At 37.7% G+C, this 27,758-nt stretch overlaps 1 long non-coding RNA gene across 1 annotated transcript; it reads right to left on the bottom strand.

The window, feature by feature from the left end:
• Positions 1-410: 410 nt before the first annotated feature.
• On the bottom strand, positions 411-9,539 carry LOC110196878 (uncharacterized). Its single transcript, XR_002321331.2, has 3 exons — positions 9,481-9,539; positions 4,488-4,578; positions 411-474 (listed from the first exon to the last, which is right to left on the bottom strand). It is a non-coding gene; the product is annotated as an uncharacterized LOC110196878 (long non-coding RNA).
• Positions 9,540-27,758: the final 18,219 nt, after the last annotated feature.

Here is a 27,758-nt window from a genome sequence, read left to right as displayed (position 1 = left end):
TCTAATGAAGTGGATGTCAGATCTTCCTTGCAATCTGAGTTGCCCCTTTCTCCAGGGCCTTAGTTTTATAGTGCTTGATACCCAGATGATACAGAAGAGGCACAGTAAAATAAATAGCCTTATTGTCTGACAGGTCTTGACCTTGATCCTCCAAGAGGGTCTACACAAAAAACAGAATCCCATTGTTTGACAAATGAGCTGATGAACAGACTTTGACAGAGATATCTTGACCTTTCAGGAGAAGACACCTGGTCTGGGCTGAAAAAGCGATATCAAAACATCTACATGGGCCAGTGGGCTGGTAGACAGGCAGGCCAGAGGCTGGCAAACAGGGTCACTTGTTGGTCAAGTGCTCATGGTTATCTCCCCATGTTGGGTGATAGAAGGATGTTGGGCAATACTTCAGGGACTTACCATGTTTCCATGTCATTGAGTCACTTCCACCATTCTGGGCTTGGTCACCAAGCTAGCTTCCTGTGATTAAGCAAGTGAACTTACAATCTGCAGTTCATAGCTCTAGGATCTAATACATAGAACTTATAATCACTAACCCTTTGGAATCATATCAAACTGATTAATACTGATTGGAATAAAATAGGTGTCTGATTAATCATCTATCACCCTGGATACTGGATGGACTCTGAGGTTCCTTCCAAGTCTGAGAATCTCTGATTCATCTTCCTCATCTGTTAAGTGAGGATAATAACTCATGTTGAACCTACTTAAAGAGTTAAGAGGGTAAAATAAAACCACAGACCTGAAAACACTTTGAAAGTTTTATGTGCCGTACAGATATAAGATACATTAAATCATTTTGATCTCGATTGAGTTGCTCATGTTGATAAGTTTTGTGTATTTGTTTTTGACTCACTTTCATATTTTTTGTCTCTCAAACCAGGTTTTAAGCTTCTTAAGGGAAGGGTAGGTACTAGGTTTTCTAATCCTTTTGTAGCCCTTCACAGTGCAGTCCTCTATGTAAGCAGAATAGACATTCATAAAATGTCTCTCCTTCCAGCCTGCTAGAATATATTAAATTCCTCTCATTAAAATCATTCATTTGGATTAAGGTATCACTTCAAAGATCTCTAGTTAATGTGAAAATATGTTATCTAAGGGATGGGATGGGATGTATTAACTTAATGCCAATAAATAGAAAAAGAATTTTTAAAAGTAAGATGATATGAACAAAGGGAATCAGCAAAAGGGTTTCAATAGTAGAGAAGGAAATTAGCAAAGACTGAGAACACAGGGTACTCTCACAAGGGAAGGAAAGGGCCACCAGAACCTATGGGAGTATCATGAGAATACTGGGCATTTCATAATTTTGTAGTACAGCATAATTTCTGCACAAAACTATATGACATTTCCCTTATATAAAGCTCATTATCCCTTGAAGGGGATCAATTTGACTATAAGACTTTTAGAGATAGGGCTTATTCTGCTTTCCCCCTCCCCTTCCACCTAGAAGAATAGTCTATAATCCCCCTTATAGCCCCCAACCCTTTATTTCCAAGATCCAAAATGAGAATCAAATTCAATTATTTCCTGAAGAGTCATTTACTCTCTTGGGTTCATTTTTTGGATGATATTTGAGTCTGCCCTAATTGTCCTCCCACACTTACAAAGATGGAAAATAAAGGGTCTGACATATAAACATAGGTCTGGTTTTCATGGAGAATATCCTCCAAAGAAACAGAAAGCCAGTGACAGTCAAAGCAAGGGAGTCAGCCCTTGTCATTTGCCTCTTTTTTTTTTCTCTTTCCATTGGTATAATGGTTTCCAAGCAGCTCTGCATTTCAAGAAAGAATGAGTTTTTTCTTTTAACAAAGGGTTAGGTAATCCTTTCCTATATTTTCCATGGAGGCCAAAATTTATAGTTCTGTCACTGCTTCCAACAGGTAGAATTCTCTGGAATGCTGGTAGTCAGAAGTGTAGCATTTCAATATATGTCTGTAGTCAGAGGACTTGGGTTCAAATTCTGTCTCTGAGATTAATTAGCTATACGACCTTGGGCAAATCACTTAATCTCTGGGTTTCCACAACTCTAAAATTTATCTACAAAGTTATGATCTTGATACATGGAGTTTCTATCCCAAGTCCATTCTATGTTGATGTCACTATTTCTAGCACAATGAATCCATAAACAAATAGAAAGTAGACATGAGATGTAATTGATGAAGAGAATGTCCCAGATGATGAAACTCTACTGATACATGTGATACCTTCTCTAAAACTTGGGGTCTTAGAGAGTTTGCACAGTGCACCCAAAGGTTAAGTGATTTGCTCAGACTCATATAGTCACTCATATAGGATGGAGGTAGGGCTTCAACCCAGGTCCTTCTAACTCTGAGGGCAGTTCTCAGTCTGTTACTCTTAGAAGCCTCTCAATATTCTATATAATAAAGGAAAATTGGAGAAAGAAACTAAAACTCCTAATTTCCATTCTAGACTATGATATCTCTAAATCAATAGGTTTTAAACTTTTTGTGTATCCTTAAGGACTCATGATGAAGCATGTTATTCACCTCCAGAGAAAGGACTGATATGGTCTGAATACAGACTGAAGCATGGTGGGTTTTTTTTTCCTTTTCTTTCTTTCTTTTAAGTCTTTTTGTACAAAATTACTAATACGGGAATGTTTTACAAGATTGTATGTGTACATAGGGGCAGCTAGGTGGCGCAGTGGATAGAGCACCAGCCCTGGATTCAGGAGGACCTCAGTTCAAATCTAGCCTAAGACACATAACACTTACTACCTGTGTGACCCTGGGCAAGTCACTTAACCCCATTGCCTAGCAAAAAAAAAAAAACAAACAAAGATTGCATGTGTATAACCTGTGTCAGACTGCTTATCATCTCAGGAAGGGAGGAGGGAAAGGAGGGAGGAAAGAAAGAAGGGATAAAATTTGGAACTCAAATTATTTTTAAATATTAAAAGATTGTTTTAGCATGTAATTGGAGGAAAAATAAAATGTAAGAATTAAAAAAAAACCTTTTGTGTACCATAGACCCTTTCGGCAGTCTGATAAAGCTGTGGATGTTGCAAAGTAGTGTTTTTAAATGCATAAAACACATAGGATTATGTTATATTGAAATACAGTTACAAAAAATAATTTAAAAAAAATTTCACAGGCTTCCAGTTAAGAACCTCAATTCTAAACAAAGGACTGAGTGGATATAATTGCTATACTACAGGATTTCAATAAATTCAAATGATAATCAGGTGAAGAAGTATCTTCATTTCTTACTGTGTGCTGTGAAAAACACCGTATTGCTGTTCTTGCTTCTTTTACGTGCTCCTGAAGAGACTAATAGCCCTAGAGATGTTTTGCCACAGACTAAACAATGCCCACATTAGGAGGCTATTTCAGGTCTTGTTCATGCAATCAAATGAGTATAAAAGAACAGTTTGGGGTGGGGATGCAAATATATATTTATAACTTTTAAAGCCCCTGAACAGCTTTTTTCTGGAATATTACTTGTAAATAGCTACAGGTACTAACAGCAGCCAGGTGAGAGTTAACTTTAGTCTTACAATAGAAAACCTTTCAAATGAATAATGTACTTGAACTCAATTCTGTGAGCATCACCATAATTGAAAAAGTCACCTCCTTCCTCTCCAGAGTTACCATCTGAGCTCTTCTCTCCAAATGCCTTGAACAGCATCTTCAGACAGTGGAATAGTGACAAGGCTATTGGCTTCCCTGGAGCAGACTTCTACCACTGCACAGCCTTTGATCTAACACCAGGCGCCCAACCCTGCGTGAGGCTGCTCTGCTGATTTCCTTCCTCCAATTCCTTCCCTCTCCCCAGCAAGCAGACAGCACACAACTGCTTAGAAGCAGCTCCTTTAACTGCCACACCAACCAGAGAAGATTGTTCTTAATTGCATGGCATTTATTGTTTAGCCTTTCTCCTGGAGGCTCGTAATTCTACGTATTAGAAGGCAAATTCATTCTCATTTTCTCTCTCTCTCTCTCTCTCTCTCTCTCTCTCTCTCTCTCTCTCTCTCTCTCTGTGAGTGCGTGTCTGTCTGTCTGTCTCTCTCTCTCTCTCTCTCTCTCTCCCTCCCATGTCTCTGCATCTGTCTCTGTCTTTCCCTCCCTCCATGTATGTCTCTGTCTCTCTCTCTGTTTCTCTCTGTCTCTGTCTGTCTCTGTCTCTTTCTGTCTCTCTCTCGTTGTCTGTCTATCTGTGTGTGTGTGTGTGTGTGTGTGTGTATGTGTGTGTGTGTGTGTGTGTGTGTATGTGTGTCTTCCCATCTGGTCTCTGTCTGTCTCTTTCTCTTTTCCCTCCCCCCTCCTCTCTCATAGAAATTAGGGGATGGGGAGGAAGAAGTTTGGCACAGTGTTTGAAAGAATACTACATGAATAAAACCTGGTTTTCTTCTTAGTGGCTTTTAAAAATAACATCTAAGAGTAAAAATGATTCTTGGCTCTGATTTTTAAAATACATGTTTTGGGGGAATGAAAAGAAAAATTACTTACCAATTAATTAGCTGCCTGGTGTGATTAAGATGAGTGGGGGAACATTTACATGCAGATCTGAAGTAAAAGTCCTTGGAGAAGTCGCTGTGTGCTGTGTAATTAGAGTTAATTAACACGTTTGCTAATTGACTATTATTTAGCACCCCAGCTGCTAAGGAAAAATCCATGGGCCTATTAAATATTAATTAGCACAAGTCTATTGTCTGATGCTGCCAGTGTCTGTATTGATCAGCTTTTGACAAGTCTAGCTTTGTTATCCAGGGTAGGGAGTTACAATGCTCCACTGGGGCTCCCTAGTTAGGAATAACAAGATGAGAACCTTCTAATAAGCACGCCGAGAGTTTGGTTTCCATCAAATAGTTGCCTCCTGATTATATTAACAACATTAGTAACAAGGGAGCACATGCTACACACTGCAATTTGGCTGATGTATGTGGCTAATGTTACACAGAATTTTTGGTATTTTGAGGGTATTTAGGGAACCCTTTAGAAATATAACATTGAAGCTTAAGGATAGTGTGAGAATGCTTGCCTGAGGTTTTGTAAGATCCTCTTAAAGCCAGTCTCCCTTTAACTAAAGACGATATTAATAAGCAAATTGCATGTGTATGTGTTACATTCATATTAGTATTTAGAGAAGCCACTTCTGATGGTTGCTCCTATCCTGGTATACAGGTGTGGTTAAGATCAGTCTCTATACCTACCACACTGCACCAACCACAAGGGAGACGTTCTGTGATGTGTAACCCAATTTTCATTACTTGCCATTATGCTACAGCTATGTTCCCAAGAATCACAGTGGGACAAGTCTTTTGTGAAAAAGAGTCATCACATTCCCGCCTCCTGCCCACCAGGCTGGTCTGGCTCCTGTGGTTGTTGTTGGAATCTTTATTTCAGGGCATTTTGAAGTGTGGGTTAGACCAGTGCTCCTTTTAAACCACCTTGGCTTGCCACAAAGAAACTGTTTGGGTGTTCCTCTCTCATTCACTCTCCAAACATAGTCAACACAGAAGAGTTGTGTTATGATAAGACATCCAATGGTCCACGACAGTTATAATATTTTAACTCATTGGAAATATTGGTTAAGAACCAGATAGAGAAAGACAGACAGGGACAGAGAGATGTAAATGGAACAGAAGAAATAAACCTCAATGTTTATGAAAGTGGTATTCAACAAATTCATTACTTAAAAAAACACTGGAGAATGAAATCATTATTCAGTAAAAAAAAATTGCTGGGAAAACTGGCCAGTGTTATGGGGGATCATTAGTTAAATCCATGCTTAACTTGATACAGTATAATAAAGTCATCATGAAGCAATTCACTAAATGATTTTAAGGTCCAAAAACTGGAAGAAAAAGGAATAATAAATTTTTCTCATTTGTGCAGAGGAGGAAAATGTTATCAAATTTTATCAAATAATTGGAAATTATTAGATGCTAAATGACTGATTAAGCAAAGACAAAAGAATTTTGCACTACAAAAACAATATCTAAAAGAACAAGAAAAAAATTGTCTGGAAGAATATACCAGAAAAAGATCTGATATGCAAAATCTCTATTAGCCAGCATGTATTTAAGAATAAGATATATTCCCCAGTGGAAAATGCTGTATTGGAGTTCAGCAGAAGTATTTAGATTGGATATATAGATCTGGTGGTCATTTGTATAGCAAAAATAATTAAAGCATATGGAAGTGAATAAGATTGCTTATAGACATGTGGAAACTTTTTCAAATTTCTTAGTTACCAGAGAAAGGTAAATCAAAATAATCATGTACTACTAGTTTATAATGATTAAATTAATTTTAAAAATAGCATTAAAAAGTAATAAAAATTCAAGGTTGGTGGGACTTAGGGGAAATAGGCACTCTCCTACATTGCTGATGGGACTCTTGGTAAGTACAAATGGTTTTTTTTGTTTGGTTTTTTTTTTTTTCCATATACTTTTGAGTTGAAAATTTTTTCTCCCTTTTCCTCCCCCCCCACCCTCCCCAAGATGGCGCACAATCTGACATAGGCTTTACATTTACATACCCATTAAACATATTTTCACATTACTGAAGTTGTAAGTAAAAATTAAAACCAATAGGAGGAATCATCAGAAAGATGAAACAAAATTCAACTTCAGGTAAAAATAAATGAGAGCGATTCGACTTCCATAGTTCTTTCTTTGGATGTGGACAGCATTTTCCATCCCAAGGCCTCTGGAGATGTCTTAGATCCTTGTAATGCTGAGAAGGGTTCAGTTTAACATTCTTAGTCATTGCATAACACGGCTGGTATTGTGTACAAAGTCCTCTGGGTTCTGCTCACTTCACTCCGCATCAGACCATATAAGTCTTCCCAGATTTTTCTGAAGTCAGCCTGTTCATCATTTCTTATAGCACAGCAGTATTCCATTACATTCATATACCACAACTTGCTCAGCCATTCCCCAATTGATGGGCATCCTCTCAATTTCCAATTCTTTGCCACCACAAAAAGAGCTGCTATGAATATTTTTGTACATGTGGGTCCTTTTCCCATTTGTTTGATCTCTTTGGGATATAGCCCTAGAAGTGCTATTGCTGGATCAAAGGGTGTGTGTGCACATTTTTGTAGCCCTTTGGGCATAGTTCCAAATAGTTCTCCAAAATGGTCGGATCATTTCACAACTCCACCAACAATGTATTAGCATTCCAATTTTCCCACATCCTCTGCAACATTTATCATTTTCCTGTTTTGTCATGTTGGCCAATCTGATAGGTGTGATGTGGTACCTCAGAGTTGTTTTGATTTGCATTTCTCTAATCAATAATGATTTAGAGCATTTTTTCATATGACTATAGATGGCTTTAATTTCTTCATCTGAGAACTGCCTGTTCATATCCTTTGACCATTTATCAATTGGGGAATGGCTTGTGTTCTTATAAATTTGTCTTAATTCACTATATATTTTAGAAATGAGGCCTTTATCAGAAAGACTGGTTGTAAAAATTCTTTCCCAATTTTCTACCTTCCTTCTAATCTTAGTTGCATTGGCTTTGTTTGTGCAAAAACTTTTCAATTTAATGTAATCAAAATTATCCATTTTGCTTTTCATAATGTTTTCTATCTCCTGTTTGGTCACGAATTCTTCTGTTCTCCATAGATCTGATAGGTAAACTATTCCTTGTTCTCCCACTTTACTTATGGTATCAGCCTTTATATCTAAGTCCTGAACCCATTTTGACTTTATTTTGGTATATGGTGTGAGATTTGGGTCTATGCCTAGTTTCTGCCATACTCTTTTCCAGTTTTCCCAGCAGTTTTTTTCAAAGAGTGGGTTCTTATCCCAGAAGCTGGGGTCTTTGCATTTATCAAATAATAGATTACTATAGTCATTGACTACTGTGTCTTGCATATTTAACCTATTCACACTGATCCACCTCCCTATTTCTTAGCCAGTACCAAGCAGTTTTGAGGACTGTTGCTTTATAATACAATCTAAGATCTGGAATTGCTAGGCCACCTTCCCCTGCATTTCTTTTCATTAGTTCCTTTGATATTCTGGACCTTTTGTTTTTCCAAATGAATCTTGTTATTATTTTTTTCTAACTCTATAAAATAATTTTTTGGTAGTTTGATTGGTATGGCACTGAATAAGTAAATTAGCTTAGGTAGGATTGTCATTTTTATTGTATTAGCTCAGCCTACCCATGAGCAACTGATGTTTTTCCAATTAAGTACAAATGTTTTGAAGAGCAAGGGTAGGTTTTCTAACACCCAAAGGCTATAATACAATTATCCCCTGCTTGAGCCTTCAGTCAGGTTGAGATGTATCATCATCTGCCTCCTTTCTAGGCTTCTAGATGCCCTAAGGCCTACACCACTAAATTAGTCCCAAGAAGGGCCCTAGTACATCGTATCTTCCAGACTGAGAACACAAATTTTTGCTCATCACACCTGCCATGTAGGCTTCCACATGCTTCCTAGGACACAGAAATATGACAAGTCGGATACTTGAGAATTGCATTAAAACCTCAAGGTAGGGCCTTGAACTTTCTAACTACCTGATTTTACCATCAGACTTCACTACTCTTTCTGAACTCATTTTCCAATAGTTAGCAACTTTCAACTGTTCTTAATCTCTCCATGCCAGTGATACTGACACATCCCCTCCAGTGGCAACAGAATAAGCTTTCCTTCCTCAACCCCATCAGCCAGTTATCTCATTGTCATCTACCTCAATATCAAAAGCCCAACTGCAGATATGCTCAAGCTTTCCACTTCTTGGTCTTCTGCTTCACAATGAGCAAACTTTATTTTATCTTAAATCACTTTCTATCCTATGGCATCCACTGAGAGCTGGATTTCTCCTGATGACCCTGACTGCCCTTTCCAATACAAGCTGAACTTTTACTCTCACCCCACAATTTTGTGATCATGGTGAAGGAATCAGAATACTCCTAGATATCCAGACTCTCTCTAACACCATCACTGAGAAACTTCTCATTCTTTGATATTCACACAATCTGAATTTGTGACACAATCCAGATTCTAATGGCTGTTACTTAACAACTTCCAAAACATTCTACCTATTTTCTCAATGAGGTCAATATTTTGTCCTATCATCATACTAGGGCTCTTCAACATATATGTAGATATTCTCTCAAATACTTAACCTACCAGTTATTTAATCTATTATTCAACTCTCAAGACCAAGTTCTTCACTCCATCTCACCCACACACAAGGATGATCATCCCTTGATCATACTGTCACCTATAGTATAAATACCAAGAACTCCAAAATCCCTTTATCCCATCAAAATCTTTTATTTTCTAACTTTCCCCTATGCCTTCTTCTTCTAAGATCTACTATTGGACCTCATAACTACCTCTAATCACTCCATCCCTCAGTTGACAAATTAGGGAATTTCAACCTAGATATTGATGCTCTCTCAAATGCCCTAACTTCCCAGTTATTTAATCTATTATTCAATTCCAATGATATAGTTCATCACTCCATCTCACCTATTCATGGGAAAGGTCTTCACTTGATCATACTATCACCCACAAGTGTTCTACTTCCATTTTCAAGAAATCTAACATTCCCTTATTACATCATAATCTTATTTTTCTATCATTCCTTATGCCTTACTCTTCCTTAGTTCAACTCTATACTGTATTCCAACTTCCCTCTTTATTTGTCCTATCACTGATAATATCTTGCCAAACCCAACCCTGATTTCTCCCACCGTTTTCTTTCTTCACTCTGACTCAGTGTGAGGAGAAGCATTAGAATAGCAGAGCTTGTGGTCACAGGGGAACAGGGACCCTGGTCACAGTTCCAGGGTTGAAAGGAGTGCTTGTGACCACTCAAAAATCAGTGCACAATATAGGAGAATAGCAAACACACTTCTTCCTAGATCATACCAAAGAAGAGCCAAAAACTTACAGGTCCTCAGAATTACATCTAAAAACAGCTGCACAAAAAACCAGAAGCTTGGAATAATGCCCCCTCCATTTGGGAAGCCGAGCCCTACTTTAGCGTAGAGTTAAAAGTCAAGAAATAGGCTGGAAAATGAGCAAATAACTGAAAAATTCAGACTGTAGAAAGTTGCTATGGTGACAAAGAAAATCAAAACACAAACTCAAAAGGAGACAACAAAGTCAAAATGCCCGCATCCAAAATCTCAGAGAAAAATGTGAATTGGTCTCAGGCCATGGAAGAGATCAAAAAGGATTTTAAAAATCAAGTAAGAGAGGTAGAGGAAAGATTGGGAAGAGAAATGAGAGTGAATCAAGAAAATCATGAAAGAAGAGTCAACAACTTGGTAAACGAGGCACAAAAATACTGAAAAAAAAAACAACTTAAAAAACAGAATAGGCCAAATGGTAAAAAAGAGGCACAAAAAATCCAATAAAGAGAAGAATGCTTTGAAAAGCAGAATTGGCAAGATGAAAAAAGACATACAAAAATTCACTGAAGAGAAAAACTTAAAAAGTAAAATTGGCTAAATGGAAGAGGTACAGAAGCTCACTGAAGAAAATAATTCCTTAAAAGTTAGAACTGGGCAAGTGGAAGCTAATGACTTTATGAAACATCAAAAAACAATCAAACAAAATTTTAAAAATTTAAAAAAATGGAATAAAATGTGTAATATCTCATTGGAAAAACAACTGACCTAAAAATAGATGAAGGAGAAATAATTTAAGAATTATTAGACTACCTAAAAGTCATGATGAAAAAAAGAACCTAGACATCATCTTTCAAGAAAATCATCAAGGAAAACTGCCCTGATATTCTAGAAACAGAGGGTAAAATAGAAATTGAAAGAATCCACTAATCACCTCCTTAAAGAGATCCAAAAATGAAAACTGCCAGGAATATTATAGTCAAATTCCAGATCTCTTAGATGAAGGAGAAAACACTGCAAGCCAAAAAGAAATAATTCAAATATCATGGAGCCACACTGAGGATAACACAAGGTTTAGCAGTTTCTACATTAAAGGATTAGAAGATTTGGGATATGATATTCCAGAGGGCAAAGGGGCTAGGATTACAACCAAGAATCACCTACCCAGCAAAACTGGGTATAATCCTTCAGGAGAAAAAAATAAACATTAAATGAAATTAAGGATTTTCAAGCATTTCCAATGAAAAGACTAGAGCTGAATAGAAAATTTGATTTTCAAATATAAGAAGCAAAAGAATCATAAAAAGCTAAACATGAAAGAGAAATCATAAAGGATTAATAAGGTTAAACTGTTCATATTCCTCCATGGGAAAATGACATGTATAACTCCTAAAAACTTTCTCATTATTAGGGCAGTTAGAAGGAGAATACATAGAAAGAAAGCAAAGGTGTGAGTTGAATATGATGGTATGATTAAAAAAATTAAATTAAGGGATGACAAAGAAGAATGTACTGAGAGATGGGGAAAGGAAGAGGCAGAGTGGGATAAATTATCTGACATAAAAGAATCCTGAAAGAGATTTTACAGCACAAGGAGAAATGGGGGAAGCAGGGAGTGGAGCATATGAACCTTACTGCCATCGGAATTGGCTCAAAGAGGGAAATTTATATAATATAATATGGTATGATATAATAAAATACATATATAGTGTAGAAATGTATCTTATACAGGAAAGCAGGAAGAAATGGGGATGAAAGAATGGAGGAGCTGATAAAAGGGAGGACAGTTTGAGGGAGGTAAAAATCAGAAGCAAAACACTTTTGAGAATCACAGAGTAAAAGGAGAGAGTAGGATAAACAGGGGAAAATAGGGTGGAGGGAAATACATAGTTGGTAATCATTACTGTAAAAAAAATTTTACAGTAGGTTTCTCTGATAAAGACTTTATTTCTCAAATATATGATATAGAAAACTGAGTCAAATATATGAGAGCCATTCCAAATAAGAGCCATTCCTCAACTGACAAATTCAAAGGATATGAACAGGCAATTTTCAGATGAAGAAATTGAAGCTATCTATAGTCACATGAAAAAATGTACTAAAACAGTATTGATGAGAGAAATGTAAATTGTAACAACTCTGAGCTACTCCCTCATATCATATCCATCAGATTGGCTAATATGACAGAAAAGGAAAATGACAGAAAAGGAGGGGTTGTGGGAAAATTAAAACACTAATGTACTATTGGTGAAGTTGTATACTGCTTCAACCATTCTGAAGAGCAATTTGGAACTACGTCTAAAGTTCTACAAAAATGTGCATACCCTTTGACCCAGCAATACCATTTCTAGGTCTGTATCCCAAAAAGATCATACAAATGAGAAAAGGACCCAAGTATACAAAAATATTTATAGCAGCTCTTTTTGTGGTGGCAAGGAATTGGAAATTGAGGGATTGTCTATCAATTGGGGAATGACTTAGCAAGTTGTGGTATATAATTGTGATGGAATACTGTTGTTCTTTAAGAAATGATGAGCAGGGGCAGCTAGGTGGAGAAGTGGATGGAGCACCAGCTCTGAATTCAGGAGGACCTGAGTTCAAATCCAGCCTCAGATGCGTAACACTTACTAGCTGTGTGACCCTGGGCAAGTTGCTTAACCCCATTGCCTAGCCCAAAAACAAACAAACAAACAAACAAACAAATGGATGGATGGCTGAATAAATAAATAAACAAACAAATAAATAAATAAATGAAAATAAATAAATAAATACATGGATAGAAATGATGAACAGGTAGCTCTTAGAAAAACATGGAAAGAATTATATGAACATGTAAAGTAAAGTGAGCAGAACCAGGAGAACATCATATGTAGTAACTACAATATTGTATGATAAATTTCTATGAACAACTGTTCTCAATAATATATTCATTCAAGACAATTCCTTAAGATTTATGATGAAAGGTACTGTCCATTTCCAGAGAAAGAACTGATAGAACCTGAATGCAGATCAAAGATACTTTTTCTTTACTTCATTTTTCTCGGATTTTTTGTCTGCTTTTTCTTTCACAGAATGACTTACATGGAAATGTGTTTCACATGACTACACATGTATAACCTATGTCAAATTGCTTGCCTTCTCAATGGGGGGGGGTAGGCAGAGAATTTGGAACTCAAAATTTGAAAAAAAAAAAAGAATGGTAAAATTGTTTTTATATGTAATTGGGGGAAATAAAATATTAAATAATGAAAAAAGAGAAGAAAAAAACTCAAGTACCACCTCTTTTGTGGGTCTGCATAGCTGCTAGTGCCTTCCTTATTAACTTCCATGAACTCTGTGTGTACCTTTGTATTCCAATCTATGTACATGTTGTCTTCCCCCATTCTAATGTAAATTTCTTAAGAGTAGGAAATCTTTTTTTTTTTTTGCTTTTTCTTTGTATCCCCAGGACTTAACATTGTATCTGGCACATAGTATATGCTTAATCAATGCTTATTGATCAATTGACAGGCTAACCCAGGTTGAGAGTAACAAATAAGCCTCCAACCTGTTAGTGAATTAGAGGGATGTTGATCCCAAACATGATTACATGACAGTAAAAAAGTTATAGATACTCAGATGTTAGGTAAGCAAAGGTAGCCTTTATTATCCTATCAGTTGTAAGGATTCTAAGACATACAGCTGGCAATCAATCATCCAACACTATGCTCCCATGATTATTTCACTATTTTGTACTGGGTTCTCTTCTCTAGAAGTATGACTTGATCTCTTGCTTCATCCTTATTTGGGCATTCTCCTTCCCTTTTTATTCCTTCACATGTCTACCTCCATTCAAACTCATGATTTCAAACGTGTAGTTTAATCGGATTAGTAAACACATGCATGCATGCATACATACATACACATATATTATATATATATATATATATATATACATACATGTATATGTGGATGTAGATATAGATATAGTAAAAATAGGAACATTAATCTTTAAGGAAATAGACTGTATAGCCCAAGTACTGCTTAATCCAATCCCTTCTAAAGCATAACTCCCTTTTTGTTGGCTGGAATCTTTCTCTCTTTTTTTTTCAGTCTCCCAGCCACAGCATCAGAGAAGCAGAGAGAATTAGCCAAAAAGTCCACTTCTGTTTGATTTGGGAAAATTCAGTCCTTTGCAATAGTCACTTGCTCAAGGTTCCCAGTATTGCTGGCTAGAAAGGGCATCTTTGCCTCGAGCAGCACCCAAAATATAACGCAGTAATATTTTTTGGCTCTGGTCACAGACCTCTGATCATGTATCTTCTTTTAGGGACAGATCATAATCTGGAAAGAACAGCAACCTAGTGTCAGAACTAGCATAAGGAGACAAAGATAGAAAGGACAATATCATTTTGGCTCATGTCTAGAAAATGCAAGATAATAATCAATTCCTGATACATTTACTGTATCCTTATTCATTAATGTCTATTCATGTATCACCATATATTGCTTTTATAATAAACAGCAGTTTGTTCTACTTAACGTTCTCTAGGACAATAATTACAGTTGCCATTTTGTTCATTGAGTAATTATGAGAAATGGAAAATTATGAGAAAATGAGAAATGAAAAATGGTAATATCATTTAAGAATTCTGTGTCCTCCAGCGCAGTCACCAAGATGGGAATAGGGTAGGGAAGATAGTTTAAAGGAGATATATGTGTGTATACACACACACACACACACACACACACACACACACACACATACACACATACACACACACAGTATATATGGTATATATCTATCTAGGTATATATGTGCAAATTATATATGTATATGTATGTATATATTATGCATACATGTATGCATGTATATAGGTATATATATATAATTGATGTCTAAATTATTAATTTGCTTGATTTATTTAATCAAATTTGGCAACTGTAGTCCCACTTATAAATATCCTTTCTACTAAGCTGTAATTTCTCACAGTGCTATGTGTTATTTATTCATGAGATTTATCATCAGAAAGTCATCTGTATCATTCTACCCATGAAGTTTTCTTTATCTTCTTCGTGTTTGAATATATTCAGGGAGCAAGCCATTGTTATTCTTGCAATAACCTTTTCATCAAACAGATAATCAGATAAATATTTCAGCCAAGCTGAATGAGATAAGAAGTGTTTAGTTAGTTTCAGCCTGAAGGCTGTATCAAGGAAAACAGGAAGAAGAAATCAATTCCAATGAGTACAGGTGCTGAGGACCTCCCCAAACCAAAATGATTGGGCAGCTGTACTGCAGGGAGTCATTCTCTGCACGTTATTATAGGAATGGCCATTAATGTTTAATACCTGCTGGAGGACTAAGTAGCTTTTGCGTTTGGAGGGAGCAGGGTTGGGGGGGGGGACAGAGAGGAGGGAACTCTATTGTCTTTTTTCAAGATATTTACAGGAGCTTCAGGGCATAAGTGACATTTTTATTCCATTTTCTACTGCTTTACAGCTGCTTCCTTAAAGGCAAAGAGAGCAGGCTGATTTTTCCATCTGCTTCATACCTCTGATCTTCTGCCTTGCCAAATTAGTTTTCAAACAAATAAAAATATTTTGATTGTAAATCCTTGTTTATAATATTCCTCTGGGGAGAGTGTAATCGGCCTTATAATGTCAGGCAAGCAATCAGTTTAACCACAGTTGGAGAGCTGCAATCTGGTCTGGCACAATTTCTTCTCTGGTTTCCTCTCTTTGTTGTTGGGGGCTTTCTTTCTTTCTTTTTTTCTGGCTATTTTTCTTCCTTTCTTCCAATTCCCTCTCTCCACAATAACATTACCTACAGGATGGGGAGTAAGGGTCGGGAATCATTTTATTCATGCTCTTTGGAAAGACCATGATTTTTTCCTTCCTCACATCAGAAAAAAGACTTTAAATATATATACTTGTAGTAGTACTATCTATGCAAACTCTTAGTTTCCATTTTAATATGTGTTGATTTGTCTTTGTATACACATATTTATAATGAATAATATGTACTTTTTTAAATTGAGTAATATACAAGTGCCTATATACAAAATCTCCATTTGAAGGCTGGTGAATGACCAGAGATTCATTCATGAGTATACCAAACTAATCAATCAATAAACATTTGTTAAGCACCAATATTATGCCAGGCACTGTGCTACATTCTGGGGATACAGAAAAAGGCAAAAGATAGAAATCAGATGAAACAAAATCATCCTATAAAATTGATAATGCCATCTTATCTCTTATTTGAGTTAAACAAAAATAAATCAACAAACCTTTTCAAAGGTACTGGGTGGGACATTCATGTTGTGTGTGAACTTTGTTTTGATAATTTGGAAAACAGAGAAAGGAGCTGAGCTACTTTCCAATTAATCAATTAATCAATATTAAGGACTGAATATGTACCAGGCATGGTGCTGTGCACAGGGGAAACAAACAAAAATGAGATTGTCATTATGCTCACGGAACTTATATTCTTCCCCTTATGCAAGGGCCTACTGATATTATTATGAATGGCTTTCAAATGATTCTCTAAACTTGGGAAGGGTTTCTTTGTAGATAATCACTTTTCCTCTTTTCCACATGAGGCTATATACTATAGACATCAGGGACAGAGACTAAATCTGTGGTTTCACAAGTATGAGAAATTCTCAGATGAGGAAACTCATCCATAATTGAAGGTCTGAACCTCCTCTGAAATTTTACAGTCTTAGAGAGTTGTCTACCTATACTAATAGGTTAAATGACTTACCCAGGGTCACATACCCATAACCTGAATATGGGTCTTCCTTTATTTGAGGCCAGCTCTCTGTTTACTATGCCACATTTCCTCTCAATGTTTAACATAGTTGATGTTAAGTTGATGAAACTAAAATGAAATATACTACTGGGAATGGCTCTGGCCATCTGTAACTGGCTAATAATATATTCAGTTTGGCTTACAGAAAGTGTAAAGAATTATTCTGATTCTGCCCAAACTAGATTATGTCATCTTCATCTATGAATCATTACAATAATAAAATATAAGCATTTCTTAACTACATACAGGTTGTATGTGTGCACTTTTTAATGTCTCCTAAGTTGTTTGCATCATAATGCAAAAACATATATAATTGTAATATTATTATTTATAAAACTCAGTAAATCACAGTTGGAGTCACCTTAAATTTCCAACATCACGGAAAATGATTTATCTCCCTCACTTTTATACTCAATCTCATATCATTCGTTTTATTCTAGATACTGATTAAAGTTTCTTAAGAACCTTCTCCGTATTTCTACTGAAGTTGAGGACTAAATTCAGTCCCTTAGGAAATAAGCTAGAATAGTCCTTTTTTGTCCCCTCTTCAGCAGTCACAGGTAAAATATTTCCAAAATGTACTGTAGTTGCCCATTTTTCATGAACTTCATAGCATTCTCTTTATAAGTATTCTTTATAACGTATCACATACAATATTTATGAGGAAAATATATCACATTACCTTTTCTCTCTCCTTTTCTTCCCCCACAGATTCCTCAAGGATTCTCATAGATAACAGATTGTGTTCCTTCTACCTGACTCCATGGGGAGGAGAAACATTCATAAATGCTTTTTTAAATATAATTTCAAAACAGCCAGAGCAAACTGGCTTTTCCCAGCATTCCGTTTGATTTCTATACTTTTAAAGAGACGCTAATGGTTTCTATAGACTCTGTAAAAGAGGATTCTTGAAACAATGGTTACACATGCATTAACTATTGGATTGTCACAACAATCCTGAGGCATTAATATTTCCATTTTATAGTTGAAATACCTGAGGTTCAGAACAGTTGAGTGCCTCATCTATGGTCACACAATTCATAAATGTCAGAAGCAGAATTCAAATTTAGGTTTTCCTAAGTGTAGATTCAATATTTTAAGCATTATTCTATGCCACTTTCCGAAAGATCTCTGAGTTAACAATGCTACGCTCATATCACTATGTAGGGATTAACCACCATATGAATTACCTCTTTATGGGACAGTGTATTCAGAGATTCAATCTAAATCTCTAGAAACAAACCTGCCATTGCTCTAAGAACAAGGGCAAGGACTTTCCTGGCTCTTGAGGTAATAGTGGAAGGGGAGAAAAGGATGTGTGTGTCTGTGTCTGTGTCTGCCTGTTAGAAGAGAAAAAGGAAGATTCTGGCATCAGCAGCCTTCACAATAGCAGCAGAATTTTCTCCCACTTCAACAGGCCTAGAGACCTGGCAAGGATAAAAGTAGGTCTGTAGAAAAGACATAGTTCTTGTCCCTTATTACTCCATCACTCTTTACATCTGCATGATAGAAAGTAACTTTTTAGATCCATATATTTGCAAATGTTCTGCATTAGAAAACAAAAAGTAATTCCTCTCCCCCCACCTCACTTCACTCCCCAAGGCAGATGTTCTCATTTTCTCAGTATAGAAATTGAGGCAAACATGGACATTTGTTTTGCTTGACTGAATATTCATTAGAAGGACTGTTTTCTTTTCCTTTTTTCCCCATGGATGGAAGATGGGAGGGAGGGCAAGGGAGGTTGAGGATAAGGTAGGGGAAAAAAGAACAGAATAGAAAGAAAAGAGCCATTGAGGTGTTTCTTTGGTGGCAGCTAGAAGGTGCAGTAGATAGAGCATTAGACCTGGAGTCAGGATAACCAGGGGTGGGGAACTTGTGGCCTCGAGGTCATGAGTGGCCCTCCAGTGTGCCAAGCTTACAGTAACCTTATGCAAATCACTTAACCTCACTCAGCCTCAATTTCTTCATCTGCAAAATGAATATAATAATTGCACCTACCTCTCAGAGTTTTTGAGAGGATCAAATGAGATAATTCTAAAGTTCTTAGCATACTGCCTGGCACATAGTAAGTGCTTAATAAATCCTTCCTCCTTCCTTTACTTTCTCCCTTCCTTCCTCTCTCCCTCCCTCCTTTCAGCCTTTCTCCCTCCCTTTCTTTCTCCTTCCTTTCTCTCTTTCTTCCTTCTTTCCTTCTTGCCTTCCCTCCTTCCTTTGTAAACATTAAAATGCTATTTACATAGTAGCTGTTACTATTATTTTTTTAATGGAGAGAAAAGAACAGAAGGAAGACCAGAAAGAAGGCCAGACAAGTAGGACAACTTTGAAATCCACAGACCAATCTTATTAAATACTTAATGGGAAGAAAAGCAAGATATACATAATAGAGAACAGTATTACATACAGTCCTCTTTTTCTGTTATGTTATATATATGTAAATATCCATCCTGTGTCTAATAAAAATTAAGAATTAAAATGAAAGCTAACAGAAATATATAATTATAAAAAGAAAAATTGAGGCAAATGATCAATAAAATGAATAAAAACTTCTCAGTGTAGTCAGAGCCTATCATGCTATTTTTGATGTGTGAGAAACTGGGCAGGAATGAAAGTCTTTGCATAATATGGTGGAGAGAGTACAGAATTTGGTGTCAGAAGTGGGTTGAATGTAGGTGCTATGTAATGCTAGACAAGTGATTTGACCTCCCTTTGCTTCAGTTTCTTCATTTGTGAGGTAGGTATACTTGTACTGCATTACAATATTGTGAGGAAAATTGTCTGTAAAACTTAAAGTACTATACAAGGAGTTATTCTTAATAATAATGATGATAATGATAATAATTGTCATAATAAGGGTAAGAAAATACTGCCAGGACAATATGCTAATTTACATTTATCCTTAATCTGGAAGACAGAGAATAGGAGAGTCATCCAATGACTCTAGCCTCCTTGATGTCCCTCCCACAAGACCCTCCATTTCCTCACTCCAGTTATTTTTATTGACTGTCTCCCATCCCTGGTATGTTCTCTTTTGTGATCTCTACTCCTAGCTTCCCTGGTTTCCTTCAAACTTCAACCGTAATTCCACTTTTTAAATCTCCTTTTTTAATCTACTTTTCTTATCTCCTTTAATTCTAGGATCTTCCCCCTGTTGATTATTTCCAATTTATCCTGTAGAATGTAGCTTGTTTGTATGTAATTGTTTGCATGTTGTCTTCCCCATTACATTATGAGATCCTTGAGAGCAGGGAATTTTTTTTTGCTTTTTTGTTGTTTCTTTTCTTTGTATCCCTAGCAATTAGCCTGGCAAACTATAGGCACTTAATAAATATTTATTGAGGGACTCACTGACTGACTCATTATGTGCTTGTTACTTATCCCTTTTCTCCATCTTTTCTATCAGCAACATGGATGTAAAGATTGAGGTTCAAATCCTACTTCTGATACTATACAAATGACCTTTGACAAGTCATTTAATCTCAGTTTCTTTATCTATAAAGTGAAGAAGATGACCTCTGAGGTCCCTTCCATCTCTGGCTCTATGACCTTATGGACTTGAGTTCTATACCTAAATTAAGACCACAGTCTAAAAGGAAGAACATATGGAGAGTTAAGAAATAGTTAAGTAAATTTAGACAATTAAGATCATCAATTTGGTTAAGTCTACAATAGGTTTTCAGGAGTTTCTTCATATTAATAATCAACTCCCTGCCACTTTACTTTTTCTATAAATGAAAAACCTGTCTTAAGAGGGTAGTGTTTTTTATAAAGGATGGTAGAACAGCAGTTAGTAGGGATCACTTTCGTTTGATGCTCTCCCCTCTAGATTTTCATGGCATGATTCTTTCCTGGTTTTCCTCTTACCTGCCTGACCATTCCTTCTCAATCTCCTTTGTTGTATTTTCATCTAGGTCATGCTCATGCTAATTGTGGATGTCTCCCATGTCTCTGTCCTGGGCTCTCCTCTCATTTCTCTTTATACTATGTTGCTTAGTGATCTAATCAGCTCTCAGGTATTCAACTCCCAGCCCTACACACATGATTCTCAGATTTATTTGTCCTGCCCTTACTTCTTTCAACCTTAAATCTGCATCTCCAATTGCCTATTAGACATCATAAATTAAATGTCCCATAGACATCTTAAACTTAAATTTAAATATATCCAAAAATAAACTCATTATCTTTCCTGCAAAACTCTCCCTATTCCTAACTTCCCTATTACCATCTACTGTTGGTCCTTTGTTTTCAAAGAGAACCAGTGATATCATATGGATTGAAGGGAAGCAGAGTGCCTCACTCTCTCTTCCAAAGTCATTGAAGTGGCAAGACAAATGTTATGTTAACTAGTGATGGCCCAGGTTGCAGTGGATAACCTTGGCATCTTCAGTGTCTGACCGAGAGCTAAATGTTCCACTGCATCTGCTTCAGCCACTTTAACTTTCATGGCTGTTAGAACAAATTGTTCTCATCTGCCCATTCTGCTGGGGAATCTTCACATACTTGGAGCAGATATCCCCCTAACTCACTGCTGATTACCCTCAACCTAGTTTTGCCCATCTGCCAAGATGATTTTACAGGGTGTGGCCACTGCACATGCTATAGCTTCTTGCAACCATAGGTATGACTTGGGTGAAGCTGGACACCAAAGGTAAATGAGCAGCCCTGAAAAGGGCTCAGCAAGCCTTCACATCACAGGTGCTAGTACTTCTTGAACACTGCTTATACCCCTATTACTATCTAGGGAGCCATCACCCTTCCATTCACCCAGACTCACAACTTAGGAGTCAACCTTGATGCTTCACCCTCTCACCCCAACCCCATATATAATCAATTGCCAAGTTCTGTCATTTCTACCTTTATAACTTTTCTCTTATATGTTGTCTTCTCTCCCCTGACCCTGCCAATATTCTGGTTCAGCCTCTTATCACCTCACCCCTAGATTATTCCACTAGGCTTCTGTTGGTCTCCTAGCTTCAAGTCTTTTCCAATTTCAGTCCATCTTGCCACTCAGATGTCAAATTGATCTTCCCAAAGTGTAAGTCTGACTATGTCTCCCCATCTCCACACCTCCCCTATTCATTCAGTTCCAATGGCTCCCTATTGACTCCAGGATCAAATATAAAGTGTTCTGTTTAGCTTTTAGAGCACTCTATAACCTGGTCTTTTTCTACCTTTCCAGTCTTCTTCTTCTCTTCCTCCTCCTCCTTCTTCTTCTCCTTCTTCTTCTTCTTCTCCCTCTCTCTTTCTTCTTTCTTTCTCTCCCTCTCCTCTTCTCTCTCTCACTCTCTCACTCTCTACACACACACACACACACACACACAGATGTAGTAACATCTTTGTTATTGGCCTCTTTGTTATTCCTCCCACAAGACACCCCTTCTCCCAACTCCAGGCAGTTTCACTGGCTCTCTCCTGCCTGGAGTGTTCTCCCCCCTCATCTCCACACCTTTGCTTCCCTGGCTTCCTTCAATGCCAGCCAGCCAGTCCCAATCCACCTTGATTCTAATACCCTTCCTCTATTGCTAGTCTCCATTTCATCTCGTATGTATCTTATTTGTACTTACTTTCTTCTGTGTTTTCTCCCCCACTAGTCTGTGAGCTCCTCCAGGGCAGGGACTGCCTTTACCTTTCTTTGTACCCTCAGAGCTTAGCACACTGTCTGGCACATAGAAGGCAATAACACATGCTTGTTAACTGTCTGACAAACTAGTCCAAATCTTTATTTTAAAATATGGAAACTGAGACCTAGATACCTGAAGTTCTGTCACTAATAAGGGCAGAGCCGAGACTCAAATACATATTCAATGGCTCCCAGAGAAGCGCTATTTCCTCTATATTACACTCCATGGTTGGTCTCTGACAGCTGTCACTCAATCAACATGAATTTAAGTAACTTCTAGATGCTAGGCACTATGCTAGCGCTAGGTGTTGTGGAGAAAAGTGAAAGGAGGCAGCTGGGTCATTCAGTGGATAGAGCACTGGACCTAGAGTCAGGAAGAGCTGAATTTAAATCTGGCTTCAGACACTTACTAGCTGTGTGACCCTGAGCAAGTCACCTAACCTCTGTTTGCCTTAATCCACTGGAAAAGAAAATGGCAAACCACTCTTTTTTTGGGGGGCGGGGCGCAGCTAGGTGGAGTAGTAGATGGAGTGCTGGGCCTAGAGTCAGGAAGACCTGAATTCAAATACAGCCACAGATACTTACTAGCTGTGTGACCCTGGGCAACTCTTTTAACCTTATTTATCTCCATTTCCTCATCTGTAAAAAATGAGCTGGAGAAGGAAATGGCAACCCACTCCAGTACCTTTGTCAAGAAAACTCCAAATGAGATCACAAAGAGTTGGACAGAACTGAAACAATAAAACAATAACAACAACAAGGAGCTTATATTCTATCTGTGGAAACAAAATGTAGACCTGTAAGTACATGTGAAATATATGCAAAGTAATTACATGGGAATTACAGGGGGGAGGGGGAAGGCACTAACAGCTGGGATCAGGAAAAGCCTCATAGAGGAGATGGTGTGTAAGCTGAGATTCTAAGGAAACCAGGGATTCTCAGAATCCCTAGTAAAGGCAATGGAGGGAGGTGCATTCCAGACATAGGACAATCTATACAAGGGCACAGAGAAATAAGGTGAAATTCTGTGTGTGGGGAACTACAGGAAGGTCCAGTTGGATGAACTTGTACAGGGAATGAAGGGGAGTAATATATTATAAGCTTATAAAGATCACATTCATCCAGATTGTGAAGGGCTATAAATATCAGAGGAATTTGCATTTTATCCACAGGGTATTAAGGAGCTTCAGGATGTCCCAGGTTCTGTCACTCCATTCCCTACCACCACCTCACCCCCATACATTTTTTGCTCCAGATGCTGGAATTTCTAGTTGTGCTCTGACCAGTACTGCAGAAAGCTAAAAAGGACACCAGCAAGTAAAGACAAGTACAACAGAGCCCCATGCTTTGGCATGACTTGTTTTTTAACAGTGAGTTGGCACATGCTAACCATAATCCCTTGTGCTTCCTAAAGGAAATAGTTTTGCTGGTTTGAGAACTGGACACTACCCCCCTCTTTTGGCTATGAATTTTGCAGGGCATGCACAATGAGCACTAAAATGAACCAAGAACTTCGAGACATTATGCTAATGTATTTTTCTGATTTCTCATGGGTATCTTCTTTGTACTGGGATGAATTTTTCATCTTAATTTTCTTAAAACAGGTACATATTGTCTCTATAACTAATGTCCCTTGTATTCTCTTGGTGGCAGGCTCAGCTTCACAGCATCATAGCCCTAACATCTGCTGAATAAGATTTATGAATGGTGAAAATGCCCAGAGAGAGCTTACAATTTTGTAATGATTCATTGTGAGATCTTTGGTTCTGCTTGCGTGGTACCTTCATAAAGCTGGCTCCTCATTCCACACTGAAACCTAAAGCCCAGGTTTGAACAAAGAAGGATCCTATTTAGGCCCAGGTATATCAAATAAAAGGTGAATATTAAGGCAGCCTAATTATAACGTCCATCTTGATAATGAAACCCCTGTCACCCTGAAAGGGTCTTAGCTCCCATGAACAGGGATAAACAGAAATCAGCAGCACTCGTAGCTGTGGCAACCACACTAGCAGCGTACAGAGCAAGTGTTCATAGCTCTGCTTTTGTTCTGCTCCCCAGCCCCAGACTGTCAGAGCTCCTCGCAATGTTAAAGCCACTCAGCAACTCACATTTGGGGCCTTCATCCAACAGCGATAATTAGCCATTGTAGTTGGGAAGTAAGAGGAGCCTTGCTCCTGGTTTAGAAGGAAACTAAAAGAGTGAAATTGAAGAAGATTTGTATTTCAGGGCAGTTATCATCACCAACACATCATCTTACTGATTTGTCCAGCAGCCTCAGTCCACGGCCCTCTTCTAAAAATTTGTAAAAATATTCCCAGCCCACAAAACTTGCTAATTAAAATAGATGTTCATAGGATCTACATATAATAGTCCAAGAGAAAGTGTTTGTTAGTGATGGTGATAAGGATGAGAGTGATGAGAATGATGACGGTAGGGGCAGGGTTGTAACTATAATAGATCAACAGGGACTTTGCGCCAGAGTGATGAAGTCTAAAAAGCCCCTTACAGCACCCAGATAAGGTTTGCTTCCTACTCTCAGAGGTTAAAACATTGGCCCACCCTCTTCCTGGCCTCCCCAGTAGCATTTAATCCTTTGGCAGTTTGGATACATCTTCCCCTCAAATGTCTGTACCTCAGGAAAAGTACTCATCCTTCCCCTGTGCCCTGCTCTCCACACACACACACATTGCACCAGGTGCAGAAATTCCAAGCTATAATTCTGTGTAATTGGTTTAACAATGGAACTGTGACAGCATCCACATAGAGTTGCTTTTGCAGTGATTAACAACACAAAACATAATTTAAAATGTATATGCTCTGCTATATATTTTGAATATTTCCTTTGTGTCTTTTAAAAGTCTCTGTTTTTCTAGGGTTTAGGGAACAAGTAAGAAAAGTCAGAGGTGAAGGACACGTGGGAGGGAAAGATACAAAGGAAATAATAGCAATGATCCCTGGCTTTGAGAAGTATGGCCAGTAAACATTTGTTGAGTGTCTTCTATTTGCTGAGCTTTGTATAAGGCACCATGGGGGAGACAAAAGAAGACACAGCCCCTGCCTTTTTGTACTGTCTAGTTGAAGGACAAGATGTGTGTGTGTGTGTGTGTGTGTGTGTGTGTGTGTGTGTGTATAAACACTGAGAGAATGATGGAAGGTAACAGAAGTGCTATAGTAATACATAAAAAGAAATACCATGGAATTGATTAATCATTTTCAATTACTCATTAACCATTTTCATAAAACAAGAAAGTCAAGGTAGGCTTTGGAAAAAAAAACTCTAGAAATGGATTAATTATAAAGAAGCAGAGAAGTGATCTAGGTAGAAGCAAGCCTGGGAATGTATGCACGGAATAAAGAATGCCAGAACTAGCCCCATGTTTGGGAGGCTCCAAAGGAAAGTGTGGGAGAGAAGAGGTAACAGATTGACTGTGAGACTGAAGGTCTACAGAGCCACTGTGCTGGCCTTACTGTTGTATGCCTGTGAAACCTGGACAGCATACCAGTACCATGCCAGGAAATGGAATCACTTCCATTTGAACCATCTTAAGAAGATTCTGAAGATCACCTGGCAAGATAAGATAACAGACACTGAGGTCCTTTCTTGGGCTAAACTGTTAAGCATTCAAACTCTACTGCAGAGAGTGCAACTCTGATTGGCTGGCCATATTTTTCGAATGTCAAACAATTGTTTGCCTAAAAGACTGTTTTACAGAGAACTCACACAAGGCAGGTGCTCACACAATGGTCAGAAGAAGCTATACAAGGACACTCTCAAGATCTCTCTAACAAACTTTGAAATCTATGGTGAGACACAGGAGACTCTGGCAAAGGACCACCCAGCATGGTATACCCACATCAAAGAAGGTACTGCACTCCATGAGCAAAGCAGAATTGCAGTAGCTCAAGAATTGTAAGATGCTCAAATTTAGAGACATCTCTATTCCAAATGTTCATGTGGACTGTTTGTGCTCGACCTGTGGTACAGCCTTCCAAGCTCATATTGGTCTGATGAGCCTCAGTCGGATAAACTCTACCTTGACTCCAACATGGCAATGGCATTTTGGTCTTCTTCCAGAATGAAGGACAGCAACCAACCAACCAAGACGTTGAGCATGCAGTGCAGTAAGCAGTAGATAGGTCTGCCTAGAGCAATGGGTTTGTGTTAAGGAGTTGGCGGCTGTTGACCTTCATACTTGAAGTGGACCGAAATAACATCACTACATCAGGGTACGGTATGTCCAGCTATGGCTGACCATACCAACTATTCAAGTAATAAATGGTATCTCCAAGACTTTAATTAAATAGTCATGTGTAATTGAAATTAGATCAAGTCTAAAGGAATATTGAATATGACATTCAACCTAGAACTAGTAGACTAGTCCGTCTAAGATAGCACCCTGGAAGAAATTAAATAAAATTAACACTTTAAAAATTTATAAATGCACATAATAACAATGCAATGAAATACAGGAAATAAAACAATATTTAGATAGTTCTAATAAAAAGGCAAATAATTACTTCTCTGCTAAAGAGAGAAAAAATAATCTTGCCTTGCTATCACAAATAAGATTAAGAATTCGTATTTATATATGTATATATTCATTCCCTGCACTGACTCAGCCCTCCCTTCATAATATGTTCAATATATGTATGTGTGTGTTTAGCCCTGTTCTATCTAATAGCATCCCACACTATTAATTTTCTCATAAGCTGGCAATCCCTCAGATCCATTTTTAATCTGGATAACACAGATTCATTGCCTTGCCCCCATCCCTCCAAAGACTTCATAGTCAGAACATGACTCTGTTAACTCTTTATGGGACAGATGCTAGGACATTATTGAACACTGATCTTTTGCCAATTCTGGCCATTATGAGTGTAAAGTATTTGGTTCTCAAAACAAAGTCATGTTAATGACTGTGGCTTTTCAGTCCTTGTGGTCTAAACTTCAAACTGTGAGTGAAGTGACTTCTCTAATCCAAAAAGAGTTAGGTTCACCTAAACCTTGATGGTCTCTGGTACTTTAACTATTTTACTAATCTGGTATTAGCACCAGCTGGTAGCTAGAGTGTCATACAATGTGAGGGAACATTTCATTCATGCCCCACGATGACTAGCAGCACTTGTCTTCAGAGCCAGATCTGCTTGCCTTTTTCAAAGGCATGCAGTCTAGCCTGATTTGGTAAATAAAAAGCCAATCTTCAAATCTGATAACAAACACCTACAACCTCACCTCCCCAGAAAAGAGTTTGGGGCCAAAGCTATAGAGAAAATTGAATATACTTTACTTTGGTATGATTTGCTAACTACATCTACCTATAAAGCTAACCAAGAGCCTGCTTTATCATCATTTAGTGGGCTTAAATCCTGTTTGTTGGCCTCCAGATTAGCAGAGAGTCTAGACACAACTGGGTCCATACATTGAGTGCATCTGACCTCACTGTCAAACTTCCCTTCCACAGAGCTATTCAAATATGCA

The sequence above is a fragment of the Phascolarctos cinereus genome, unplaced genomic scaffold (genome assembly GCF_003287225.1).
Source record: "Phascolarctos cinereus isolate Bilbo 61053 unplaced genomic scaffold, phaCin_HiC Scaffold_726;HRSCAF=1367, whole genome shotgun sequence".
In the NCBI taxonomy this organism is placed as follows: Eukaryota; Metazoa; Chordata; class Mammalia; order Diprotodontia; family Phascolarctidae; genus Phascolarctos; species Phascolarctos cinereus.
Note: the sequence above shows the minus strand (reverse complement) of the source record. Positions and strands in the feature narration are given on the sequence as shown.